We start from the raw sequence: 22,190 nt of genomic DNA on the forward strand, positions 1-22,190 counted from the left end.
ATGATTGCCATCGAACGTGTATCGAACGTAATCGAGAGGTCAGTTGGTGCACAAAATCCTGCACCAGCAGCACTTTCCCCATGACTTTTGTCACCTTAGTGTAAACGACCAACGTGACGGAGCCCAACAAGATTTAAGTTAGCTTGGAGGACACCTGATGATGCCACTATTGATGAGGACAATTGTGGTTTCAGGGGTCTACATGGAACATTCACAGCAAGCACTCGACGGCACAAAACATAGGGAGACTTTTCTTTCCTTTTTTTTAATCTCACCATCGACTTTTGCGATGGCTTCTCGGAGGCGCTCAGCTGCAGTGACAGGTAATATTTTTCTTTCTTTCTATCTTTTTTCATTTTCTGTCAGTAAGGGCAGGGCGGACTGTTATAGGTACTAGGTACGTTCAGCAGGCGGATAAATAAAAGTGTTGTACTGACATAATTGCAAGACGTGGAGGGCAGTGTGGATGTGTATCTTTCATTATCAACTTAAAACACTAGCACTGTTTATCGCTCTAATGCAGCAACGCAGGTGTTATCAAGCACTCAGCTATAACCTTTCAAGTCCATAAACCACTTCTATGTTCTTTGATAAACCTTTACCACACCCCAGCATGGACGAAAACTTCACTGTTTGTCTGCCAAGAATCTGTGGAAGCAAGGGGGAGTGGGGGAACAGACCGGCATCAAAAAGGTTATTGGTACAGTTATAAGCTTGGTAGAGAGGATGAAGATGATAATCGACGTAGTTTTGTTATTCTTAATTTGATATAGATTGTGCAATAACGTAGGGCAGTGCCAATCTGAATCATAATTTTGCGTAGTTGTATTCAAATGCTGTGTAAAGTACTAATGTGTCATTACTACAACGCCAGAAAAGACTGTTTCTGGCAGTTTGTCATCGAAGAAATTTCTTTCGAAGTTGCTGAAGGTTTGTAAGAAGTGCGCAATTTCATTTTCAAGAGTCAATAAACCAGTGACTGCATCCAAAAGTGGTTACACCACTCTTCAACACGATATACATGAAGCACTGCCGAAACAGCAACCAGAGACGGCAACATCGACGAAATCCCCAGTATGGTATTGGACGTTCGCCATACAAAAATTTGTGAAATAGTTGACACCATACGCATATTACAAGTGCTACATATTACACCATAAGAATTAAGTACAGGAAAATTATGTGCATGATGGATGCCGTATTTATTACCTACTGAGCAAAAGCAAATCAAGAATTCAATTTCTCAGAAAAAGTTTTGACTGATTACGAATGAAACTAATTTTGTGCGGCGATTCGATTTTGTGCGTAAAACGCAAGTTCCTCGCTACATGACAGAAACAAAATAGTATAGCGGTGGATGGGAGCCGGCGGCTCTGCACCGGAACAACTTACGTAGAACTGAACTGCTGGAGACGTTATTTCAATGATTTCTATGAAGCAATAAGCAATCTAATTAATGGTTACCTTGCAGAGGGCAAAACAATAACTAGAGGATACACCTCAACTCTTCAGCCCAACTAGTAAGCAAGGAGTGAGAAAAGGCGTCGATTAAACAAGGAACAAGATCTTAATTTATCAAGACTAGGCACCTACACACAAAGGTCCTTTAGGGCAGTAGTAAAACTGCGGAATCTGATGTCTCAGCTGTTGGGAGATCTCCCCTATTAACTACATATCTAAAGAACTTCGAGGCGGAAACCGTTTTAAACCCAATGACGTGGCTATAGTACGAGTATTTTCCAGGCGCTAAGGAGTCGAATTTTAGAGGTGGGAGAAACGATTGACACAAAGAATAAACTTAAAATACCCATCTGCTGACACGCCGGCAACATTTTGCTATACACTCTGTTATCTTTTGACTTACCACAAAAATATAACTTCCTATTTCTGAAATAATGTGGAAAAATGCTCCCGACTTTACAAACAAATAAACGGCCGATTCACTAAGCAGTGTGGTTAAATGCATCGTGTACTCCTGCATACTTGCTTTGAAAGTTATAAACTATGGAATACAGTGCTCAAAGAATGGGGCGTGCAGCACTCTTCCCACTAGTTTATGGCCGAAAGTATGCTCGAACAACAGTAAAACTGTAGGGTGGCTTTCCAGCAGTAAGAGGCGGCACAAGTAAACATATCGGTAGACTCCCTCCACAGGTCCTAGAGAGCCCATCAGTGCCGACCGACTGCCGTGTCATCCTCTGCCGATGGTGTCACTGACTGCTTTCCCGGCTGTTGACAGTTTTCATGAGCGGAGCCGCTGCTTTTCAATCACGTAGTTCCTTAAACAGCCTCATGAGGCTAAGTGCATCCCCGGTTCTGTCTTCTCATTGAGGAAAGATACATGGCAGTACCGGGAATGGAACCCGCGTCCTCCGCAAACCACTCAGCTACGGAGGCGGACAAACCTAACTGCAGCTCTAATTTTTCATCCGAATAGCATTAAAAATTTACAATACAGGACGTTTGTGCCGAGCTCTGAATGCACATCTGAAAACGATTACATTCAAAAAGGTTTGCCAATTGCTGAAATCTTAAACAATTTGTTGCAGTACAATACTTCTACTTTTCAAATGCACTTTCTATTCATTCGAGGTAGAGACCCCCTTTTGAAACACTTCCAATTAGTCAAATGTACATTCAGCACCGCATCTAGCGATTGACACAAACGCTAGCGACTGTTCGCTCTGCTGTATGTAGGCTCTCACAATCCTATTCCACTGCCTTCTAATGTTTCTGTGTTCGAGAAATTTTCGCAGTCCTCGCCTGCTACAAAAGCGCCATAAAAGCTACTACTGTGTTACTACAGTAACTGCCATAACTCAGGGACTATTTAACAAGCCTCTCCACGGGGTGTCTGCGGGATAATGAGAGGAGCTGGCCGCTGCTGCAGAGTAGGCTGCGGCTGGCCTTGGGGCGCCGACGGCCACCGGGAGCCAAGCGTCGTTCTCGCGGTCATCCAGTCGCTTGTACGGCCACTGCTCTACCATTCTATCGGCAAGAGTATACACCACGACACAATACATATTGGTATATGTACCAACGATACTGAGTTCGAGATCGCCGTCAGTTAACGTAAGGGTTATCAGACTTCCTACAGGCATCTTTCCAATCAATATGACTGCTCTGTCACGAGCATTTCCTCAGGAGGTGCACAATTCGTTATTTAGCGTGGAAGGGGGAGATGATGTCGATTCGACGGTGCGTGTGCGTGTAGTACGGCTGTAACAGCAATAACTACTAACTTCTCACGCTCCCTGTTAATGTGTGGTAGTGGGTTCGCTCTACTCTTATATCACTGTCGCTCGACAGTTGCACTCCTCTGCATTTTTCCTATTATTTGTAAATCTCAACAGAAGCAACACGATTTTCTAAGTCCTTCGCAATAATCGGTATGATTTACGTACTGTTAGTGCATTCGATACGAAATGGGTGCTCAAATGGATGATAAAATTGAAGTGAATCCTTCATGTGAATACAATAACTAATAACATTAAAATAATAGAAACTGCAATACCCATTTAGTACGTCATACTTGTGCCGAGGGGTATTCGATAATACATATCTTCAAACGGTTAACAATGTCTCTTGATTATCGCGTCTCTCTTTTATAATTTTGCGCCCATTAATTTTTTTGTACTTGCAAAGGAGAGCTCTGACAACTTTTAGCAAAGAAGTCTTGTCGCCACTGAATTATTCTGCCTTATAAAGAGAAAACGCATAGTTAGCTTATGGCTGAATAATGAGCAACGCATAGTTTGTTTATGGCCGGATGTTCTTTTCTCTCGTAATATCCGTATATGTGGCGACAAACAGCGTCTTGTTGGAATACGTCCAAGTTAATTAATCGTTTTTCTATCTTCTTTTTAGAACGTGTCCGCAGCTTGGATAAACCAGTTCCTTTCCGTTCGGCACAGTATTCTTTTTACTTCCGTTAGAAGCAGTAGTTTCGCATCGTAGTCTCTCCCCACTTCGAAATATTCCCGTACCTCACAAATTCACCTGTCTGACCACGCAGAACGTGGGTTGAGCAGATCGCGGAACATTCCGCTAAGCAACCACACTTATCTGCACACTTCCTCCGCTGCAAACTCCAGACATTTTGTAGCGCAAAATGAATTCGGCGCACAGAGAAAGAAAGCACAAGACGAAAAGGGATCACGGCTGTTTACAGGTTACTGGCAGCAAGCCTATCTGCAACTGGCTATCAGAGCAGTAGTGAAGCGGTTTAACAACGGTGAGTGGAAGAAAAGGCGCGACCGAGCGCGTTCTTCGATTGGCTCGTGCTATGACAACAGCTTTGTAAACGGCTAGAGATCAGTTACGTTTTTTGGAAGGGAAACGTCTAGACTTGCTGCAACAAGTTTAATATTCTTTACAACAGTTGCTTCGGCTTTATTGTCATTCTAAAGCAACTTTTAGTTTGGTTTCCCTTCTATATTGCCTCTACAGTAAACTGCCATTGTATAATTCATAGTGATTATGTGACTTGTAGGAATTACAAATGGATAGATTACATGTTGACAGTTATTTGAAAGTTCATTTATAAGTAAACGAAAATCAAATAATTGTAACAAAAAGTACTACTACGAAGTAAACGAACTATCAAATAAGCTTCGAAACGTATTCCATTCGTTTATAATCACTACATTGCACGTAATCACTGCGAATTAGACGATGAAAGTTTACTATAATTGCAATAAGGACGTCAAATCAAATTAGACGTTACTTGAGCATAACAATAGAGCAGAAATAGCTATGGTAATGAATATTACATTTCTTCCACCTTGTCTGGACCTTTGCTTTTCAAAATGTTGTTTTATGACGTGTAGTATGCTGCGGACCAAACGAACGAAAAAAAAACATTCACTTTGTCATTCTGATGCAGGTATAGTAAGCGGCAACTGTGTTTGAGATTATGGGGATTGGAAAGTTTTGCACTATATGTATTACCCAACTTACGACAAATCTTGAGGAAATGGAACAGACACCTACGATCAGCAGTTGAACTCTGATTAAAGCATTTTGGTTATTTGACGTTTGTCACCCGGCGCTACAACGTTGCCACTCCAGTAGTCAGCTGCGCCTCGCTACAAGACCGGGACAACAGGGAGAGGGCAGACAGCTCGGACAGAACACACTTTTTGCCTGCTACGGGCGGCGACAGTTAAATAGGCTGCCGGAAGTGCCAGATAACGGATTACGCCAACACGCACCACACTACTTGGAAACCGCAAGTGGACTGTCGCTCTGTTGTGATGCGTCAGAAACAGCGGACAGTTCGCATGCGACGTTGCGAGCTCTTACTGACGGAACTAAGATACAAGGTGTGCCAAATAACAAGTAACTGTAATCGGACTTTATTACTGCAGTTTCACTGTTTCGGGGACCGAAGATAATTCCTTCAGAATTTATCAGATTCGTAGTGAACGTAGCGTCTCATAAGTTCAGTGTCGAAAAAATTAGTCACCTTTCCGAAGACATCGCGTTAATAAGGCGGGGCAACACTGCCTCTACTCTTAACACTGCCTCTACTCTTCGTAATGGCCTCGTTCCGGCAACGAACAAAGTCCAAGCTTCATGTGCATCATATGCAGCTGAAGCCCGTCGATGATAAGCTGCCACTAAACTTCCAAATAGTGGGGATCAAAAATCAAATGTGTGTGAAATCTTATGGGACTTAACTGCTAAGGTCATCAATCCCTAAGGTTACACACCACTTAACCTAAATTATCCTAAGGACAAACACACACACCCATGCCCGAGGGAGGACTCGAACCTCCGGCGGGAGGGGTCGCGCTGTCCGTGACATGGCGCCTCAAACCGCACGGCCACTCCGCGCGGCTTCGGTTGAATCAATGAGGATTTTGTTGTGGGACATTGTGAAATATTCTCGCTCTAGTCCCTCTAGTTTCACGAAGTTCCCTACGGTGGCAGCGCTACATGTAGCCTTCAAAATGGCGTCTGTAATGTAGGTGTACTCCAAGCAGAGAACTGATATTGAGCTTCTTTCGGCGGAACACCAGAGCATCGTACATATTCATAGGCGCCTGCAGAGTGGTTACGATGATGTGGCTGTGAGCAAAAGCACGCTGAATCGTTGCGCGAAGCGTTTGTCATCATCGCAACAAGGTCACGCAAATCTGTCCGATTTCCCGCGTGCCTGCTGTGACTCCTGCAGTGTTGGAACGTGCGGACAGTCTCATTCGAGATGATGGACGGATCACAATCAAACAAGTCGCTGCTCAGCGGCACGTCTCTATTGGTAGCGCCGACACACTCGTCCACCAATTGGGTACTCAAAGATGTGTGACCGCTGGGTTCTTCGCCACTTAACAGGAGACCATAAAGGGCAGCAAAAGACAGTCTGTGAGGAATTGCTTGCGCGTCTTTTGTCGAACACCACAACATGCGATGAAACATGTGTTCATCATTTGGGATCGGAAACAGGTCATGAACTGGTGCCACACCACCGCTCATCCGAAGTTCAAAGCCGCACCGTCAGCCAGTAAAGTCATGGCTACGATCTTCTGGGACTTTGAAGAGGTCTCTCTTGGTGTAATGATCACTATCCCCAGAAAATTATGAGACGATTTCAGCCTGTTGGTCGCCACACAAATGCAAACGAACTTTTCCTTTTCTACAACAATGCAATCCCTCAGACAAGTCTGCACACACGAGAGGGGTTCTCAAAACTCCACTGAACTGTTCTTTCTCATCCAATCTACAGCTCGGATGTCGCGCCTTCCGACGTCCATCTGTGTGTCCCAATCATGAATAGACTCCGCAAGAAGCAGTACGTGAACGATGGGGAGTTTACTGATGCAGCAAGACACTGGCTTCGACGTCGAGCAGTAGAGCGGTACCATGCACGTATACAGGCCCTCCCAGTAATGTGGCATAAGGCCGTCGCATTTAACGGACATCATGTTCAAAAACATGGTATTGTAGCCAGAAGAGAGGGAATAATATGTTGTACTGGAATCCTAAATAAAACCAAACTTATTTCAGAAAATAAATGTATTATATTACTTACTGAAAGCCCCTCGTATTTCGAAACTGCAGGGTCACATGCTCAACTGGTACCAATTCTGCACCATCTAAGGCGCTCTAAAAAGCACCCATTTTGCTCTTTTAAGTGACTAATACTTTGTGGGATGAGCAGTTTACAAAGGCTGTGTCAAAGTCTTTCCATCAAAAGTCTAGGGCGATAGATCACGTCAAGTGGAACAACTTTTGTTAAAGACAAAATGTTCGATGAAGCTCCCTGCCGAGGTACAGGTGTCTTTTATTATCTGTTATTCCCCTGAGAGGCAGCACGGCCTATAATTCGGTCCTCTACTCCGTGTGAAGGTGTGAGGCCATTCCTGGTTTGCTTCTACAACACCTTTCCTAGCTTTTGAGACACTAATTTGTAAAACACTATCAATTTTCTGCGGTACGTGGTATGCTAACACAGCACACCTCGGTAGTGGACCCTGGTAGGCCGGTGAAATCTCGTCGTCCCAGGGTAGTTGAATTCGTTAAAAAGATGGCTAGAGTCGAAAACATTTTATCTGTACCGTCTGATACAAAGACTGTGAAACAGCATGTATACAGCAACTTATACTTTCCTCAGATGCCTTGACGATTATGTTCATAAAACGTCCCAGTTGCTACATAAAACAGGCAAGTCACTTCGGACAGAAGACGGAAGAGTGAGAGTTGAGGAGAGGAGGGCGGGTGTGGGTCGCTGCGACAGGCTGCAGCTGAGGAAAAAAACTCCGGCGCTGATGAGCAGGGAGCATCCCGAGGCGGCGCTGCGCGGCGGTTCCCAGAAATCGCGTCATTTGGAGGGCGAGCCCCGCGCCTTATGACGCGGCGCGCAGCGGCGCACCAGCCTGATTGCCGTCCCACCGCAGCCGCCAGGCCTGCCAACCGGCTACTATGCGCGGCGCGGCGCGGCGAAAGGCGCGCTACCAACCGCTAAGCTTCCGCGGAATCTTCGAGCAGCTGACGCAGTGTCTACGAACAACCGCTCGTAAATATTCCTGCCATAGACGCCCTTCCTGTGTTACAATCTGTAATCGTACAAACATTATGTAATTCCCGTGCACGCGAGGACACGTTAATTGAAATTTCCTGGCAGATTAAAACTCTGTGCCCGACCGAGACTCGAACTCGGGACCTTTGCCTTTCGCGGGCAAGTGCTCTACCATCTGAGCTACCGAAGCACGACTCACGCCCGGTACTCACAGCTTTACTTCTGCCAGTATCTCGTCTCCTACCTTCCAAACTGTACAGAAGCTCTCCTGCGAACCTTGCAGAACTAACACTCCTGAAAGAAAGGATATAGCGGAGACATGGCTTAGCCACAGCCTGGGGGATGTTTCCAGAATGAGATTTTCACTCTGCAAGGTTCGCAGGAGAGCTTCTGTAAAGTTTGGAAGGTAGGAGACGAGATACTGGCAGAAGTAAAGCTGTGAGTACCGGGCTGAGTCGTGCTTCGGTAGCTCAGTTGGTAGAGCACTTGCCCGCGAAAGGCAAAGGTCCCGAGTGCGAGTCTCGGTCGGGCACACAGTTTTAATCTGCCAGGAAGTTTCATATCAGCGCACACTCCGCTGCAGAGTGAAAATCTCATTCTGGAAACGTTAATTGAAATTCGCTGCGTAGTATCGGCGGATAAAAACTATAATTGAGTGCCTGTGTCCTTAAGAAGAAGGCTGCAGGTTCCTTCGGGCATTCTCGCTTGTCCAACAGAACATTACATCGTCCTTCTTAACCACACAAGCACTGGAATATCGTACCGTACTTATTTAGCAGGTTTATCGGAAGAGACGGAGAAATTGAACGGAATGGATAGTGTCCTGGAAAGAGATTATAACATGACTATGAACAAGAATAAAACGAGGATAACACAGTGTAGTCGAATTAAATCAGGGACCATATCAATAGCGTGTGGCTCAACGGCTGAGCGCAAGTTTTTCAATTGGACGCCATTTGGGCGACTTGCGTCTCCCGAATCTACTCCAGTTAGTCAACCGGAAACGTTTAACATGGAGTCCCGACCAAGTGTCGTTCCTGGCGACTCTTCACATCGTTGAGACGTGAAGGCTAGATTAAAGGCAGACTGAAAATTTCGATCCCGCGACCTCTCGGGTGCCAGGTATGCGATTTACCGCTAGACGACCGGGCCCAACATAAAATCAGGTGATGTTGAGGGATTTACATTAGGAAATGAGACACTAAAAGTATCAAGACAAGAGATTTTCTATTTAGGCAACAAAATAACTGGTGATGGCCGAAGTAGGGAAGGTACAAAACGCAAACGGGTAATAGCAAGAAAAGCATTTCTGCAGAAACAGTAATGTGTTAAAGTTAAATTTAACCTTAAATGTTAGAAATTTTTTTTGAAGGAACGCTGAGTTGACAAACGTCACGGCATACCGATAGGCACATATACAGATAGCGGTGGTGCCGCGTACACAAGGTATAAAATAGCAGTGCATTGCTCGAGTCGTCTTTTGTAAGCAGGTGATTCATATGGAAAGAGTTAGGACGTGATTACAGCCGCACGACGAGTATTACCACACTCAGAACGCGGAATGCTAGTTGGAGCTTGACGCACAGGGCATTCCATTTTGGAAATCTTTAGAGAATTCAATATTCCGAGATCCACAGCGTAAAGAGTGTGCCGAGAGTACCAAATTTCAGGCATTACCTCAAACCACAGACTACACAGTGGTCAACGGCCTTCCCGTAACAACCGAGAACAGCGGCGTTTCCGTAGAGTTGTCAGTGCTAACGGACAAACAAGACTACGCGAAACAGCCGCAGAAATCAATTTGTGACGTACGAAGAACGTATCCGTTAAAGACCGACGAGAGTGCCTTTGCTAATGTACATCACCTGCCGTGCATCTCCTGGGCTCGAGAGTATATCTATTGGACCCTAGACACCTGGACAATCGTGGCCTGGTCAGAAGAGTCCCGATTTCAGTTGGTTAAAAGATGATGGTAGGGTGGCGTAGACCCCATGAAGCCATGGATCAATGTTGTTAACAAGGCACTGTGCAAGCTGATTGTGGTTCCCTAATGGTGGAGCTGTGTGTACATGGAATGGACTGGATGCCATGGTCCAACTGCACCGATGATTGAATTTTTATAGATGACATTGCGTTATGTCATCGTGCCACAATTGTTCGTGATTAGTTTGAAGAACATTCTGGACAGTTAGAGCGAATGATCTGGTCGTTCAGACTGCCGCACATGAATCCCATCGAACGTTTATGGGACGTAATCGAGTAGTCAGTTAGTGCACAAAATCCTGCACCTCCAATTAAGAACGGCTTTATAAGCAGCATGGCTCAGTATTTCTGCACGGGACTTCCATGCCACGTCGAGTGTTACACTACGCAGGGCAAGAGGTTGTCCGATACGATATTAGGAGGTATCCCACGACTTTTATCACCTCAGTGTATTTGTCTGCAACGTGGCCTTGCTCCAATGTGAAACGTCAGTGCGGAATACTAATATTTCAGACAAGAAGAGAACACAAGTTTTTGCAATGTGGTAAACGAAATGTTGTGTGACTAGGGCCTCCCGTCGGGTAGACCGTTCGCCGGGTACAAGTCTTTCAATTTGACGCCACTTCGGCGACTTGTCCGTCGATGGGGATGAAGTAATGATGATTAGGACAACACAACACCCAGTCCCTGAGCGGAGAAAATCTCCGGCCCAGCCGGCAACCGAACCCAGACCCTTAGGATTCACATTCTGTCGCGCTGACCACTCAGCTACCGGCGGCGGACTTGCAATGTGGTGATAGAGAGGAATGCTGAAGAGTAGATTGGTTGATCGAATAACTAATGAGAAGATGCTGAATCGAATTGGGGAGAAAAGAAATATATGATACAACTTGATCAATGGAAGAGTCGGTTGATAAAACAAATTCGGAGGCATCAACGAATCTTCAATTTGATGACTGAGGGAAGTGTGTTTGAGTGGCGAGAGAGAGAGCGAGAGAGAGAGGGGGGGGGGGGGGGGTGTAAAAATTGTAGAGGGGACCCAAGGCTTGAACACAAATGGATGTAGGTGGTACTATTCATGCCACTGGACGAAGTGGCGCGGAGAGCTGCATCAGACCAGTCTTCACGTGAAGACCATAACAGTGGCGTGGTATTTCAGACGGGAGCGCGGGAGCGGTGACAGCGGCCAGCTGAAGCGGGGAACGGCCGGGCCGGGCGCAGCCAGCGGTGGGAGGTCGTCAGGCAGGAATGTGCGCGGCCGCCCGCGCCGCTTTCGACACAGCACGCTTCCTTTCCACAACAGAGCCCGCAGTAAACACGGCGCGCGCCTGCCGGCATTAACCCGAACTCTTCTGACGTCAAAACGCAGCTGCCGTCACCTAGTGGGTCACGGAGGACTGTTTGCGACCTCGCCGGCACCTCCGCGCTACAGAAGGAATGCGGAGAGAAGAGACACGGAGCGAGTTTTGCTTCGACACTGCAGTCTAGCTGGAAAGTGGGGTCACTCTGCTTGAAAACGATAACTTCCTATTAAAGTGTGTCATCGGGCGAAACCCTTGAATATAACAAGTCCGCTTCGTTGAAGTATGGATTTTATCACTGTATACAGGGTGAACCCGAATTCCTGCGACAAACTCTCGAATCTCTCTCAAGGTTATTTTCTGTTAAGATGAAAGGGAATCGTGCTCGCTGGTGGCTAGTAACACAGTAACGACGTAATGTTGATGTATTTGGTCTGTAACCCCAGTTACCTTCGTTTGTATGAAAATATCTTCGCACCAATGCAAGCATCAAATCGTATAACACAAAACACAGGGTAACACAACAGCTGTCGAACGCAAAGGTACACTGCTCTGCAAAAGGGCGATATTCATAAATTAACATATTGACTACTCGATGGAAATGATTAAAAGTGCGGGAGCATGTTGCCACAGGTCTCCCAGTCTTGCACAGAAAGCAGCATGTCACACAGCGATACCGGAGCTTGTCTCGTAACACGAGGCAGATGAAGAAACGGGACATCAGCGAGCAATTACAGTGGTGGTGTTCTTCATTGCAAAATGGCCCGGAGACGAATGTGGATGACTTCACACGGGGCAGAATCATTGGGAAACAGGAAAATGGAACAAGTGTGACAAGCGTAGCTCAGGAGTTTGGTATTGCCTACCGCGTTGTTTCAAGCGCATGGAGAGCATTCCGAACTACAGGCACTACCGTCCAAAGGAGAGGAGGTGGTGGACCACGGTCGACTACAGTAACAGATGATCACTACGTTCAGGAACATTCAATTTGGGACACACGTCAAACAGCGGGTGCCATTGTAACCGCATTTTACAGGACTGCAAACACATGGTAGCGATTCTGGACGTACCATCATACGCGAGAGGTGCGAAAGCGTAATGCACCCAGGAACATTGTCGAACGTGATCGTTTTGGTGATCCAGGTGTTATGTTGTGGGGAGGTATAATGCTGCACGGGCGTAGAGACATCCATATGCTTGACAACGGTGCACCCACGAGTCAACGTTATTGTGACGCTGTAATCCTTCACCATGTATAGCTTTTCGTTGATGCATTCGGCCCCGACTTTATTTTTGTGGATGACTGCGGGACCGCAACGAACAGCACAGGCGGAGGAGCTCTTGGAACGAGAGGATATTCGACGAATGGTCTAGTCTGACAGTTCGCCCTATTCAAATCCTGTCGAGCACGTTTGGTGAGTGTCTGAGAGACTCATTTGCAGCACGTCCACATGCACCAATGATCACGGCCCAGTTGTTAGCCGCGCCGTTGGAGGAACAGAACCATAAAAACATCTTACCCACCATGTGGCCAGCATGGAAGCACGTTGAAGAGCATGCAGGGTTTGTCAATGTTCTTCGTTTGGTTTCATAAAACCGAAAAAGACAGCGAAGCAAGAATTAGGCGTGGGACGGTAGTGAGGATCGAACTCAAGCCAAAGGCTAAGAGAACAACTGAAACTAATTGTATCCGGAGGGCAGCTTGAATTTCCGAACGCAACGGTCTGAATGGGTAACTTCAAACCTAATTAACTCGGAAACGGCGCGAAGTATCGATGTTTTTTTAACAACTACTTATCAGCACAACCTACCCTGCAACACCCTTACAAGCTTTTCAGACTGTTTCTGACCATCCGTATATGTAGGAGATAAGGGCAGATGGGTGCCGTGCGGCAAGGGCTGGCCTAGCAGAGGGCGACCTCCAACCCGTTAAGCCGCGCCATGTCCTTGCGCGATGCGCACAGGGCTTTCCTTTTCTGATGCCTCGCATACCGCGCTATAAACATCCCACAAGCGCGATCACAACATCCGGCGGTATTAACGGCTCTGCGGCAGACGGGGAGCGCTAAAGCAGACCGCATGGCCACTGCCAGAAAAGGACGCCGCAGTATATTCACGAGTCTTCCGACAATACGCCAGATGAAGCATGGCCACCTGTGTCATGCAAAAACTGACAGCACTTTGGCAAGAGCAGTAGGGAGTAGTTGAAGTAGATTATTTCCTTTCAAACTTCGTTGGGCGCTAACCAAAATAGGAACTTTTCCGCTGGTGCTAAGTCTAATTGCGTAGCATGGAATCCAGATCATTACTTTTAGAAAATGTCTTTAAGACTTAAGTGTGATTGCCGTTGACAGTTACACTGTATTCAGACTACTGCCACCAGGTCAGTTCACAGCGGAAATACCTGAAGGTAGACAAAGAAGTTCAGTGGAACCGTGAAAGGTTCTTCCATGACCAACAGTCGATTAACGGTATCAAATACAGGGTTCGGCTTCAGTAAGTCCGTAACTGTAAACAGATAATGTTTGAAACGATGATGCACTTATTGGAGTACGCACAGAAATATAAAGACTGGATGAAATCATTATTTACTGTTTCCATGGTATGTACTGAATATTCAGTTCTCATCACGAACAGAAAGCTGTAAGATCACTACATAATTAACACATATTAAAGATGATCTAAAAATTTCTGAAAAAAGTTATTTGTGTCACCTGTAAGCTGTCCATTTAACGTATTATGATTTACCACGCTACTTATAGTACCTGTACTCTCCACTTGTTCTAGTAGATCTGGTTTCTTGCCTTTAACTTGTATATGTAAAATTGCTAGATCCTCAGCAATTCCCAACATAGGGTGGCCGGTTTCATGAATATGCATGGTTACGGCTGACTTCTCGAAATTGCTAAGCCGAAAAGCGTTCCTACGTCCTTTGTACCTGAATTAAAGGACCCTACCCGTTTGGACTACGTAGCTCGCATTACAGGAGTTACATTGAAATTTGAACTTATCGGCCCTGTCGTATTTGTCGGCCTCATGTCGTAAATTGTTTCTTAGCTTTAATCGGAGCGTATTGTTAAATATGGCACCGGCTTTAAAAGATTTGAAAATATTAGCCACTTTCTGAGAAAGATCTCCTTCACATTCGTGCCCTGTTTCTCGCGTATTAATTTATTCACAATGCCTTCATGGTAACCGTTAACTCTGGCTAGACATTTTGTTTTACAATGAAATAGCTAATTATTGTTCTTGTTTATGTTTCAACTTCGCCAGGTGTAGAAATTTTTGTACAATTATTCTGATGATGAGCACTACACCTTCGAAAGAGTAAATTCTAGCACATTTAAACTGTAAATACGTCATTGCACTGACATTTTAACATTGATTTTTTGAACCACGACATCATATCCATTGCGGATAACTTGAAAAATATAAGGGCGATCAAAAAAGTTCCTGTTTGAGGTCGTTGCTGCAGCGTATGCGCAACGAAGCGCGCCTCCTATGCTGATACATAAGCGCCAAGATGTAGGCATGGATTTAGGGTGGCATTCGTGTCCTTCCGATGTGCGTGCTGTAAATGCGGAAACATGAACTATGGTGGTGTTATTACCAGATACTTCCAAAGGATAGACCGATACACATCCATCGGAGAATGAAGAATGTATATGACACAGCACGTCTGTCGGAAACCACCGTTGTGGAATGGTGCGCCAAGTTCTGTGCTGGTCACGATTCGACATAAGACGCCGGTCGATTTGGGACACCAGCCTCATCCATTGCGGACAAGTGGGAGACATTAGCGCTCCCGCCCTATAATCCTCACATCTTCCCATGCGAATATCACGCCTTCGCTTCCTTAAAAAAGGCCTTGAAGTGCCGACTATTCCTACCGGGCGATGATGGGCAGCAGGCAGTCGCGGAATTCTTCGCGCAGGAGGACACGGCGTTTTTTTACAAATGGTATCTTCAACCCGATGCGTCGGTGGCATGGTTACCGCAATGCTCAAGCCGATTTCGCCTGAGTGATTGGTCTTCGATCGGAAACTTTCTGATCGCTCCTTACGATCGGTTCGACGTGCTAGTAGCACCGCCTCCTTCATAAATGTGGCGTTGACAGGAATTATTAGCACGGAGAATGAGAATAACAGACAGGATCGAATAGTCGAAGGTACTAAACTAGGACTGGAAAAGTAGCTTATCGGTGGCACGTGGGAGTAGTGATCAGGACCACTACGTCAGAAGGCGCGTTGTCTTGTGTACGTGTGTGTGTGTGTAGAGGGGAGGGGGGAGAGGGGCCGTTTAGAGGAGACGAGCGGGCAGTGGCAGGTGAGTCACAAGGCCGAGGTATTCCGGGAATCGATGAAGCACGGAGCAGTTCAGAGCAGCAGAACGGGCACGGCTCGGTGCGAGAGGACAGGAGGCGGCGGTACTCGGCGCCCAACAGCCAGCCAGTGGCCGGCGCTGTGCTGTCGTTGCCGCTGCCGGCGACTTTCTCCGGCTTCCTCTTGTGAAACCGCCGGCCGCCGCATTCCACGCGTCCGCCGCGCAACCGACCCACAGATAAGCTGCCACTAGTATGCACTGCGGTCGCTCGCTTAGCCGCCGCTCGTCTCTCATACGACGTTACTGCGTAATGTCTCCCGCGACGACAGTTAGCGAGTCTATCGCAAAGCGCCCGTAGCCAGCTCGCAAACAATTTTTCATTTAACAACAGATTTTACATCAAGGAAAATGGGATAGCTACGGATTCAAGTATTTCGGGCACTATAGCGGATATGTTTACATGATCCAATCACATTAATGCGACCAACGCGTACGTTCGACATCAACGTGCAATAACCACTCACCCACACACGGCAGGTTACAGGCAGTTCTGGCAGTGTCGGGGAATAAGGGTGGGGACGCAAGAAACAGGACAGTCATTGTAATGCGGAAACGGAGTGATTTACCTGTCGTCCTCGATGGTGAGTGTTCATCGGAGGTGAGGGTATCATCTGGAGTGCCCCAGGGAAGTGTGGTACGTCCGCTGTTGTTTTCTATCTACATAAATGATCTTTTGGATAGGGTGGATAGCAATGTGCGGCTGTTTGCTGATGATGCTGTGGTGTACGGGAAGGTGTCGTCGTTGAGTGACTGTAGGAGGATACAAGATGACTTGGACAGGGTTTGTGATTGGTGTAAAGAATGGCAGCTAACTCTAAATATAGATAAATGTAAATTAATGCAGATGAATAGGAAAAAGAATCCTGTAATGTTTGAATTCTCCATTAGTAGTATAGCGCTTGACACAGTCACGTCGATTAAATATTTGGGCGTAACATTGCAGAGCGATATGAAGTGGGACAAGCATGTAATGGCAGTTGTGAGGAAGGCGGATAGTCGTCTTCGGTTCATTGGTAGAATTTTGGGAAGATGTGGTTCATCTGTAAAGGAGACCGATTATAAAAAACACTAATACGACCTATTCTTGAGTACTGCTTGAGCGTTTGGGATCCCTATCAGGTCGGATTGATGGAGGACAAAGAAGCAATTCACAGGCGGGCTGCTAGATTTGTTACTGGTAGGTTTGATCATCACGCGAGTCTTACCGAAATGCTTCAGGAACTCGGGTGGGAGCCTCTAGAGGAAAGGAGGCGTTCTTTTCGTGAATCGCTACTGAGGAAATTTAGAGAACTAGCATTTGAGGCTGACTGCAGTACAATTTTACTGCCGCCAACTTACATTTCGCGGAAAGACCACAAAGATAAGAGGGATTAGGGCCCGTACAGAGGCATATAGGCAGTCATTTTTCCCTCGTTCTGTTTGGGAGTGGAACAGGGAGAGAAGATGCTACTTGTGGTACGAGGTACCCTCCGCCACGCACCGTATGGTGGATTGTAGAGTATGTATGTAGATGTAGATGATGATTGGCTTTCGGACCAAGGGTGCAAGCATTTCCGAAATGGCTATGGTTTTACTGTGAACGGCAAAACGTCGCTATCCAAAACTGACGCCGAGGCAACTGTGATGCACAGCCTGGGCCATAAATGACAGGGATTAATGACAGCTGTGGAGATAAGTATGGGCGAATAGACATGTGATTATTGAGTAACTGACCGCCCAGACGAACCGAGAGGCTACCAAAGTGTCCCCTCAACGACCGTTCAACGAAGTTTCTGCGTCTGGTCCGCAGCAGCAGGTACCTGATTATGTACCCCCAGCGACGAAGGCTGGAATCTGCATGCCAATACCGCAACTGGACGTCCACCTAGTGGTGACAGTTGGCCTTATCAGATCAATCACATCTTATGCCGCATCGGACAGACGGTCGTGTGCGTGCACGGCTCTGCAACAATCGTCGGAAATGTCCTGGACGTAGTAAACAGCATTGTGGCCTGGGGAATGTAATTGTGGCATTCCCTAGGGTGATCTTGTCATTCTGGAAGGCACAAAGGATCAAGACAAGTATGCGTTTATCCTTGGGGACCATGTCCACCCCTCCATGCAGTTTTTCTTTTCTCGGCACGAAGGCACCTACCAGCAGGACAACGCAGCATGTCACACAGCTCGCAGTGTATGTGCGTGGTTCCAAGAGCACCAGGTTGAGTTTGTCGTGCTCCCATGGCCACCAAACACAAAGGATTTGGATCCAATCGAGAATCTGTGGGACCACTTGGATGAGGCTGTTCGCGCCGTGGATCCTCAACCGAGAAACCTAGCGCAGCTGGCCACGGAACTGGAGTAAGCATGGCTCCATATCCCTGTCGGTACCTTTCAGAACCTCATTACCTCTCTTACTGCACGTCTCGCGCTGCGAAGGTGGTTCTTCAGATTTTTGACAGGTTATCACGTTTAATGTGACTGGACAGAGTGGTCTAAAGAATGAAGTTGGCAACATGATAAGCAAATTTGAACAGGCAGGCGTTTGTAAAATACAGTGTACATAGTGTGAAGCGAAATATATAGGACATAAAGGCAGGAAATTTTCGATAACACATAGGAAGCATGCAGACGCTTTTAACCTGAGCAACTATGGGAGGACGGTAGTTCCCAAATATATATATGAGACAAGTAACCCCCTGAAAGGTGCAACAGAGGATATAGTGGTGATGCGTGTGGATAAAAGAGGTGTGGACAATTTGGCAGAGATAAGCATTAGTATGGTGTCTCGCTGTACCCTTGTAACCTCTTTGTAATGTTATGGAACGGCTGACGGGTCAGTGCAGTCTATAGGAGCCGTACGTATGTTTACGAAGTGGCGGAGCATGGGCGGGCAGCTGGTGTGACCGGTGCTCACCGCAACGCTTTGGTGGATGTGCAGTAACATGGATAAGCGGAACAGGGAATCAGGTGCTGCCATTTTTGAAGTAAGGCGAGGACTTCAAGTACGAATAAATTTGATTTGCTTTTATATTTTAACCTTGGATGCTTTTGAACTGCATTTTATGTATGATTCACTTAGACAGCCAGATGATGGGAGCTTGAACCTCGAAACGCGTTGCTTGTAGTTCTGCGCTAAAATATTATAACCTCACAAAGTATAGCGTAGCATAGGAATTTTCTTTCGCCGTATAAAGAGCATGGGAATAGTGCAGTCACTGGTGATTTATGCCCGGTAACACGGCAAGCTAAGCTGCACCTTTACTAAATTCGATTACCGCCACTAAATAGTCCCGCCTATAGATGACTTTTGACACAATCCGTTGGCAACGAGTCGAGTCTAGCATTGTTGTGATTAGTGCTTTCAATACAGTTTGAAGGGAATGAAGTTTAGATTAACGGTTCGTCGTCATAGAGGTCGTTTCAGCGTAGCATATCAACATCCCTGGGAGGGGGGGGGGGGGGAGGGGGCGTGCGAGAGGAGGGTGGCACGGGGAGGGGGAGAGAGGGAGGGAGGGAGAAAGGGAGGGAGAGAGAGAGAGGCTGTGACGTAAGGCAATCAGCGCAATAACATCTATACCGTATAAGTTGATTTTCTCCCACAACATCAATAATCGAACTTAACCATTTTCTTCTTAGTTGAGCTCGTTCCTCACCCTTTCTAGCCTGGATATCCCTGCAGATCATCTCCAAACGGGTATCTCAGTTGCCCTCGAACTTTTCACTAACTGGGATCTAACTGTCTGTACTTCTAATTCGTATGTCATAATACTTGCACTGAAAATATGATAATGCTTTGCGGAAATGTCTTGTGCAGTGTCTCTGGTACGATCATCGATCGCGTCACACCGCACTTTTCAGTTCTGAGCGGACAGTGATCACATACAAATGGCTAGAACAATAGCGTCTTCTGCCAAGTGTGAAATGTGGGCTGTCATTCGAATTCTTCATACTGAGTAGTTTCCGCCTGATTTCATTTAGCCCACATAACGTAACAGTCGTGTGTGACAGCAAAGTGGTGCAACAGTGCAGGACGTAGGCACCTCCCTGATGCAGGTGGTCAGGCAAGGAAGCGGGTGTCAACCGATAATCACGTTCAGTAAGTGGGTCAGGCGATTCGAGAAAATCATCTACGAAGAATAATACACAACAAGCGAAGAGGAATGTTGTCATCAGGATTGTCCTCCATGACAATGCTCGGCCGTACACTGTAGCTACAACAAACACGCTCTTGCATTGTTTTCGATGGGAAGTGTTTGTTCACCCACTTTACAGGTCGGACTTCACTTCCTCTTATTTTCGTCTGCTCACATGAACCGCTGCCCATGAGGATAGCATGTTAGCACATAGAAGACGAGCTGCAAACCAGCGTAGAGAATTGGAGGAAAGCAGGGTTTTGGAAATGTGGTACAACACTACGAGAAATCGAATGAAACTACATGCTCCTACAGATCTTTTCAAGTATCATAAATCTATTATGTATATGAGCAGACTGAAGCGACGAATGAAAAATTGCACCAAGATCGGGATTCGAACCCGGGTCTCCTGCTCACTAGGCAGATGCGCTAACCACTATGCCATCCTGACACAATGGCTTTGTACAGCTGCTCGAATTACCCTAGTACGCCCTCTCTCCGCAGCCCAAATTCCCATTCACGCCTCAACCCGGTTGGTATTCTCCCTAAACTCGAACAGCATTGCAGAGGTTTTCCAACTGTATTGGAATAGTACTTCAGCAGCGTACTGGTTAGCGCATCTGCCTAGTGAACAGGAAACCTGGGTTCGAATCCCGACCGTGGTACACATGTTCATTTATCGCTTCGGTCTTCATGTATATAGCTACGAGGAATGTCTAAGTCGGGTGGGGACTATGTAGTTGGAAAGTGTATCTGAATGTTGTAAATGAAACATTTTCACTGTGGTTTTTATTCGCGATCGGTCGGGCCTTGAAAAGCGAATAGCCCTCATAATTGCACTGAAGATTTTTTGTGTCTGTTGTGTCTAGACAAGACAGTCTAGACACAATGAGAGGAAGCCGAAAGGCACGCGCTGAGCTAAAGCAGGAGGCGTGAGGTCTGAAACAGGATACGTAATGAATGCTATAAAGAAAAGTACGTAGCTTCTGGAATACTTAACTTTAATCCATCCTTTTGGTACATCTGGAGATTGTGGCGATACAAGTGAGACTCTTTAGATACATGCAATGTTACTAATGGCGTCTTGCTAGGTCGTAGCCATTGACTTAGCTGAAGGCTATTCTAACTATCGGCTCGGCAAAGGAGCGAGGCTTCGTCAGTATAGTCGCTAGCTACGTCGTCCGTACAACTGGGGCGAGTGCTCGTCCGTATCTCGAGACCTGCCTTGTGCTGGCGCTCGGTCTGCGATCACACAGTGGCGACACGCGGGTCCGACATGTACTAATGGACCGCGGCCGATTTAAAGCTACCACCTAGCAAGTGTGGTGTCTGGCGGTGACACCACAGTGTCCTTTCCAATTTGTCGCTCTCATAAAATACCATTTAATGTTCCAATAGTGAACTTTCCAGCATGTACTCTTGAATTAATTTCCTTGTCGTGTTTGCCATCTTGTGGGATTTTTACTCCATGATACGTGTGGTAACAACCATTCGTCCCGTGCTACATACGTGAATTTAATAAGAAGAATTTACCAAAGGTTTGCTAAATGGCTGTAGAAGCAGATTTACAGAAGGCAAGCACGTAGTAAGTGGCATATAAGGGGTCCGCGGGCGGCTGGTGACTTTCACGAGGCGGGGAAAATAATGGCGCGCTTTCATCCAGAAGGTCGCTGTGGGTCTGCAGCGTGCAGCAAATGTGGCCCACCCATACCCATACACAGGCAGTAGTTAACAGTGCCTGCTGTAGAAATTGCTAGCATTCGCAACCGTCCACATGACGACGGCAACTGTACTATCTGACAGCGCTTGCTGTACCCTGTGAGGCTTCGAAAGCGCTACTCGCTCGCTGCCTTCCGGGCAATCAGTTCTACAAAGTAGAACAAAGCTTTAGAGACATCAGCAGATGGTCTAGAGCAAACATTTAGCACAATTTTCAACAACTAGAGCTAACATTTAGCACAATTTTCAGCAACGTGCAATGGCTTGCGAATGCACGGATCATTCTCAGCTGCTTATTTACAACAGATTAGTCAGATAATCGTAAGACGAAATCATCTTACAATTTTTTATTTGCACGTGACAACTGGTGACAGAAGGAAGGAATATTTCAACTAGTACCGCAGTAAGTGGTTAAGAGAATTGGCTCACTTTCACAGGAAGGGTGATTTAAAGTCCTGCCCGGTCAACTAATTTTAGGTTTTCCATGGTTTCCTTAAATCGGTAAGGCCAATGCCGAGAAGGGCACTTGTTACAAAGCATAGATTTCCTTCCCCATCCTTCTACAAATTTGCTTGCGGTACAGGTCACTTAAAGTCGTGGAGCACAATGGACCGAATACGTCTGAAGTATTTGTGTACATGGACTGGATCAGTTGTGTAGACTGTATTAAGG

General features: G+C 46.4%; 1 protein-coding gene and 1 non-coding gene across 2 annotated transcripts in view; both read right to left on the reverse strand.

Moving 5' to 3' along the window:
- Positions 1-22,190, reverse strand: part of LOC124621931 (protein kibra) — a 203,782-nt gene that overhangs the window by 163,187 nt on the left and 18,405 nt on the right. The gene's annotated exons all lie outside the window — the stretch shown is intronic.
- Trnat-agu lies at positions 20,179-20,250 on the reverse strand. The gene has a single exon. It is a non-coding gene; the product is annotated as a tRNA-Thr (tRNA).

Source organism: Schistocerca americana, chromosome 7 (genome assembly GCF_021461395.2).
Source record: "Schistocerca americana isolate TAMUIC-IGC-003095 chromosome 7, iqSchAmer2.1, whole genome shotgun sequence".
Classification (NCBI taxonomy): Eukaryota; Metazoa; Arthropoda; class Insecta; order Orthoptera; family Acrididae; genus Schistocerca; species Schistocerca americana.